We start from the raw sequence: 7,167 nt of genomic DNA on the forward strand, positions 1-7,167 counted from the left end.
GGAGGGGCACTCTGGAGGAGGCGGTTTGAGTGGCTTTGCACTGTCTGCCCAGTGTGCTAATTCCTCCACGAGAGCCGAAAAAAGTGGCTTTGCCTTGTTGGAGCCATCCCCAGGCACCCGATGGTTCCCCGCTCGTGCTGCTGAGTGGGGCTGCTGTCTAGGAAAGTCATCTTGCGGGGAGCAAGCGGTTCCTGCTGCTGTCAGCATCCCTGTGGTGTGCGAACCCTGCACACCCCGTGCTGGGTCCAAGAGCACAAAGGCGGCTCTTTCGGGCCCCGGCGTTGCTGGATGGGGCTGAAGCTGCGCTTCACATGCTGTAAAGGGAGGGAAGGCGTGTCTATAACTGCCTGGTTGGCCAAGTTCCTGATGGAAATTAGTACCTTAGTGCTGCTGAGACTGTCTTGTCTTTCTAATGGCATATCAGGCACCCAAGATGCTGTTGGAGCACGATTTTATACCATGTATTGGAAAAGAAAAAAATTACGGTACGGTGAGATGAGAACTCATAGGTGCTCCCCATTTGATAATGGACTCGTAATTCTCTCGCTGACACATTAGCGCATTAAAAAGGCATTTTCCAGGCTCTTGAACGTGTTAGTGAAGGCCCATTTCCATCAGCCTTCTTCACACTTTCCCAGCTTCTGAAGCCTGCTGATGCAGGCTCCTGTGGGCAACCATCCCTGTCTCCCAGCCAGTTTGATAATGCACCGTGTCTTCTTCCAGCACACCCTGAACAGTAAATGCAAAGGTAACCTGTAACCCTATGGCGGCATTTTCTAACACGAGCCAGAAGCGTAGCACCAGGTATCATTTGGTCTAGGATGTATCCGGATGCCCACATCCCAGCTGAAGACGTTAAATGTTGTTTCCCTTACTGCTGTGGTGAGGATTTGAGCCAGGCTGTAATTTACTCCTGAAATATCCTGGAATGAAAAACAGAAGTTAATCTTTTTGGGAGATAGGTATGCTTATCTTCAAGAATGGAACTGCATTAGTAAAGTAACAGAGGATTTGGTTCTACTGTTGCAATGAAGATAAATATTCATCTCTGAAAGACAGAGGTAGATGTGAGGATGATAAAACAGGTGTGCAAGACTGGAGTGACAGGTGCTGAATAACTCATGAGGAGAATCTTGGGACTTAGTGATGGCATCAGGAAATTTAATGTCTTGCATGAGCCGTTCCCTGCAAACAGAGAGAATAACGTCTGTTCTGTCCCAGCGATTCCCCCTGGTATGAGCACAAAGAATAGCTCCCAGCAGCCCGTCACGCTTGGGACAAACACAGGATTAATAGTGTTTCGTGTTGGCCTGTACCTTACCTGCCTCATTGTGGTCTGAACCTCCAGGGGATGGGAAGCTCTTATTAATTAATTCTCTTAGTTCAAGCACCTGTAACTGATTTATATACAATCTAGGGCCTGATCCTGCAGGGCGTGAGCTGACTTTGGCGAGGCGCGCAGCTTTCCAAATCCCCAGCAGAGGGCAATTACTGGATCTTATGCTGCAACCTAAGCAGCAAGGGTATTTGGGAAACCTCTGCCAGTTTTTCCCCAGTGCAGCTAATACATGGCATTTGTTGCTCATCGGTGCTGCAGATTCAGCTCGGCCAAAATTCACCTTCTAGGGACGGCTGCGTGCTTGGTTTCGTCCATGGACAACAGCACGATCTGGAAGAAGATGGGAGAAAACGATGTCAGGAGGAGCAGGGGATTTCGCTGCTTGAGGATGCAAAGGTGGAATCGTCCTTCTCGCCAGGGGAGGCAGAGATGTGGCCTTTTGGCAAAGGCTTGAGCTGGTCCCCGCCAACTGCTCTTTCAGCTCGGCGTGCCCTGTCCCCAGATCTGCTGCAGTGGCCAGCCTGCTTCTAACGCAGGAAACAACTCGTCCCGGGGACAGTCCTAGCAAGTGCGTGCATGCCCACTACATGGATGGGAGCTGACACTGTGGTCTTGTTCCTCTCTTTCAGGTGGTACCACGGTGCTGGGTTACACCTGGGAAGCTGAGGGGCCGAGCAGTGGAAACACAAGTGGGGCCAGCAGCCGAGGTTCGGCAGTCCCTGCCCTCCCCAGACAGCGAGACCAGTAGGCATGATGGATAGGCCATTCAATGGGTCACGGCACCTTTCCCACTCACGGCTGAATCACCAAAGAAATAAAATACCCAAACAATCAGGCAATATTTTAAAATGAACAGTAACAATAAGCCCTTGTCCTGCTGCGATTGCAGCTCCCGGGCTTGTTCTGCTGCTTAACCTCTCCACTGCCGGTGGGGATGAGCCCGCGTCCAGGCAGGGTCCCTCCACCCCTGCACGCACAGCTTCCCTGGAGGGGTGGCCACATCCTGCCTCTTCCACCCTGGGGCACAGTCCTGCCCGGGCAGCTCACGAGCAAGCCCAGCAAACCTTGGCAAAGGCATTTGCTGGAGGAGCTGGTCCCACGCTGCCCGATGCCCTGACCCAGAGACACACACCTCTGCCATGACTGCTGTGCTCTGGGATGGATAGCATAGTGCCCTTTGCATCCCTCAGGACAGTGCCTGAAGTAAACAAACACATTTATTTATATTTGTCTATCTAGTGTGTGAGATAGATAGAAGTACAAACAGCCATGAAAATGACATTTACTTCTTAGCACCAAAATTAACTTCTAAAATTGAGGGAGACCAATCCTGTCAAACCCCTCAAATTGAAGGCTTGCTCCTTGAAATGCACAATAATGCGTTTCAAGATTAATTGTCCTTTTGAATAAATATTGAATCTTTCCTTTCCCTTGTATTGCGGAGATGCCAAAAAAAAGCCATGAAAGTCCTTGAATTAACTATTGCAGATAGATAAACTAACAGACAACATCTTTTTTCTTTAGTCAAGAGGAAGAAGAATTTGCTTTTATTCTTTTCTTTCCCTGTAAATGTGACAGAAGAAATGTCTTTCCAGATAGGAGTCTTTTCTCCCAGGATGTGTCCGGCGTATGCACACGCATGCGTATGTGTGGAGTCTTCCTTCGGCAAAAACAGACAGTAATTCTGCCTGTCTCACTGCCCATCTCTAAAAATGCTGAAAGGACATATTTATGTTACGGCAATTGAGAGCAGCCCTGAGGAGAAGGACTTGGGGGTGTTGGTTGATGAGAAGCTCAACACGAGCCGGCAATGTGCGCTTGCATCCCAGAAAGCCAACCATATCCTAGGCTGCATCAAAAGAAGCCTCACCAGGAGGTTGAGGGAGGTGGTGCTGCCCCTCTACTCCGCTCTCGTGAGACCCCACCTGGAGTAATGCATTTAGCTCTGGGGCCCCCAGCATAAGAAGGGCATGCACCCATTGGAGCGAGTCCAGAGGAGGGCCACAAAGATGATCAGAGGGCTGGAGCACCTCTTCTATGAAGACAGGCTAAGAGAGTTGGGGTTGTTCAGTCTGGAGAAGAGAAGACTCCAGGGAGACCTTATTGCAGCCTTCCAGTACCTGAAGGGGGCCTGCAAGAAAGCTGGAGAGGGACTTTTTACAAGGGCATGTAGTGATAGGACAAGGGGTAATGTCTTTAAACTGAAAGAGGGTAGATTTAGATTAGCTATAAGGAAGACATTCTTCACTATGAAGGTGGTGAGGCACCGGAACAGGTTGCCCAGAGAAGTTGTGGATGCTCCATCCCCGGAAGTGTTGAACACCAGCTTGGATGGGACTTTGAGCAACCTGGTCTAGAGGAAGGTGTCCCTGCCCATGGCAGGGGGAGTTGGGCTAGATGATCTTTAAGGTCCCTTCCAACCCAAACCATTCTATTATTCTATGATTCTATGTCCCCAGTGCACCAAACAAAAGCGAGCAGCTTTAAGAAATGATGAAAGCCTTAGCTACCTGTGTACAGGGAAAATGAACCATTAGCGCAAATATAGTAAATGGCTTCTTGTTGGAGGGGTTATTCTCTCTCAGAAATTCCCTAGGAGAGAGCTACAATGTGAGGGGAAGCTCTGAACATGGGTGCCCCCAGACAGTCAGCGTGGAGAGGCAGTCAGCACTACCGAAAAGGCTGAGGACCCACCAGTCACGTCCTGAAGGCCAAATGTTGCCATCTGAGTGACCACACTATGCCAAGGGGAGCAAAGTCCAAAGTAAAGGTGAGAATGGAAAGAATCCATAACATATTTACTTTATAAGCAGCGGCAATTAGCAGGTCAAATTTTAGTGACTGAGGTCTTGGGTCGGGGTATCCCAGCAGTTCGATATTTTAAAATTTGCCAGATTTTTTGAGGGGGATACAGCTGGAAATCTTGCTGGCTGTCCTTCTTATTGCAAATCCAAACCAGCACTTCAGACAGCCCGTATTCACAGTGTGTTCTGCTGTATCTTGCTGAGAGGAAGGGAATGATTCATTTTCATCTGGGTACCGTAATCTCCCACCATCAGGTAAGCTTTCCTGGCGTATCAGCGCACATTCCTATGGCCTGCTTGCTCGCCAGCTGCACTGGGGGGAGTGAAAACCACGTTCAGAGAGCCTGAACGGCGGCTCAGCAGCAGTGTGTGGGAGACACGCCGAACAGCCCGCAGCTCTAGGGCAAGGGAATACACCTCTGACTTTGTCTCCTGATGCTCTCCTGAGAGCTACAGCTAAACATGGAGAAGCTGTTGGGGTCCAGAGCATCCTCCCTCCTGCACCCCAGGTAGAAATGTTTAGCATCCTCTGCAGGAAACAAGCCCACTGTGCTAAGGGAGCCCTTTAGTGAGGTGGATCCTCCTTGGGGATGCAGGGGAGCACCATGGATGCCCTCCCAGGCGCTGTGCACAGTCAAAGCAGGGGCTTGGGAGCCCATGGAGCAGCTGTCATTCTTGGCAGGAGCAGGATTGGGTCACCTCTCTGAAAACACAAGTAGTCGCCTGATAAATATAAGCAGAGAGTTTTAGACAAAAGTTACAGCTTCCCTTCATCTGTGGTGACTGTAGTTATTTTTGCTAGTCATCAAAAGAAACTGCTGGATGTAAGATTAAAGCAAAGGAATTACGTAGACACATGAATTATGAATTTTGCATCACGAATTGTTGCCTAAAATAGTGTGATGCACCAAATACATCTAGGGCAAGTGTTCTCTAGCTTTGAAGGGCTGGAAATGACACCAGCTTCAGGGAAAAGAAATAGTTTCTTTGTGTATCCTAAAAAAAATTGGGCAACTTTCTTTTACCTATTCGGCATCCAATAGTTCCTAATCTCTGTTTTGGCTTCTCATCTTGAAAGGCTTCACTGGGATTTGATTTTCAGAAGGTCAGTGCTAAGCATTTGCCAAAAGCCGGCTGTCAGGAGGGGATCAGAGAACCCAACACTGAGACACCCAAACGCAGGTGGTCACTTCTGGGCAGGAACATGACTGTGTCTTTCCTACCTCTTCTCACTTCCTCATCACTAAGTGCCCATGAACTTGCAACATGGGATCATTAAAATTTCTTAACCAACTTTCATGGTTTCCACATCAGAGCTTTGGGGCAGGAGACTTCCTTTCCGGAGGACAATCAAGGCAGGAATTTGGCTACAGAGGACTACGGAGGGCGAAAAGGGGAAAAGCTTGGGTAGAAGAAAAACACCGGTGAGACCTAGATACCCAGATCACTGGATAGCTGCATAAATAACTTTGTTTATTGTGGCTAGGGCTCCCAGGCTTACCCCTCTTGGTGTTAACCACAGCCACACTGGTGGGACACCTGCCTATACACTTCTGCCCCAGCCCAAAAGAAACTTTGGTCTACTGCCTGCCCAGCTCCTAATACAAAATGAAATTCCCCACCTTGCACATTATCTTTTATCTGGACTTTTACCAACACCACTATTGCTGTATCGCTCAGAGGCAGGATTATTCAGACTCCCTGCTGGGAATCTGCAGCACCACCACCGCACAGAAAGAAGCGCACCCATAGACGGCAAATAGAGATGTTTCCAATATGCATGGAATAGATTTGGGCATACCCAGCTATATAATTATTATAATTTCTGCTTCCTGGAAAGCATTTCTTGGCATCTGATTGATGCTAGAAGCGGCTGCTGGTTTGTGTTCAATTCAGGGCCCGGAGATCTCCAGAACATACCTGTTTTCTTCCTTGGCTTTATGTGATGGGAATTTAGTGAAGAGTGACAGACTTGCTGCTGGGTTGTCTGTCTGCCACCTTTTTGTGAGACTGAGAGAGCTGCTTTGTTCGGCCCCCAAAACGCATTTCCACTTACTCATCCTTCCAGAAGTGATGGAGAGGCTCCCTTTTCCTTCGCGTGGTGAAGTTCGGAGGGTGAAAGTCGCTCAGTCCCCACTTTGTTATCTTCTGGGCATAGTGTTAGACCAAGATGTTTACTCAGGTATTTTAATTTTGAGAAATGACTTCAATGAGGGGAAGGAGGTTTATTGGAGGTTATTTAACACCCTGAAGCTTTGTTGTTAATTTATGTCAGTTGCTTTAAATATACATAAACCCTGAGTTTAAATGATGGATGGTGGCGAACAAGTAACCGGGAGACAAAATCCACAAATACTCCAGTGTTAATTTGTTTTCTAAGCCAGGAAGACGAGGGAGATAGATACTACTTCTGTGTCACACTTCAGTAAAACCCTGGTTAACATTCCGGAGTCCTTCTTTCTCTACTTATCAGCTGGTTGTACTGCATTCACCCTACATTATTTAGGCAAAGAAAAGAGAACCCCTGATGCGGTGTCCAGCAGCTTTATTAAAAAAAAAAAAAAAGAAAAGAAAAAAGGGTCAGGAAAGCCTGAACCATACTTTTTTGTGGCTGTGGACATATCTTTGCAGAAAAAGGAGGTGGGTCCAGCATCAGCAGGCTTGGAGCACTTTATTGTGGTAGACGGATTGATTTGCAAGGCAGAAGATTGCCTGCTCATTTTGTCTGAACAATTTAGTTGGCTAGACTTTGCTAATGCGTATGCCTATACCCCTCATAGTTAATATACCTTGTACTGAGCATATATCAGGGTTCAAAAAAGATTCAGTAACTCACTGAAAGATATTACAGCTCTTTTTTATGCATCCAGAGTGAGAGCAGAAAGCCGTCGAAAAGGTATTATAAGAAAGTGAACATTTATCTGAAATGCTATTTATATTTCATTGAATTGGCCAAAAAGGACCGCAGAAGGCCAATAACGCGCGAGGCAGGCAGGCAGGCAGGCAGGCAGGCAGGCAGGCAGG

Source organism: Aptenodytes forsteri, unplaced genomic scaffold (genome assembly GCF_000699145.1).
Source record: "Aptenodytes forsteri isolate BGI_AS27 unplaced genomic scaffold, ASM69914v1 Scaffold270, whole genome shotgun sequence".
Lineage (NCBI taxonomy): Eukaryota > Metazoa > Chordata > Aves > Sphenisciformes > Spheniscidae > Aptenodytes > Aptenodytes forsteri.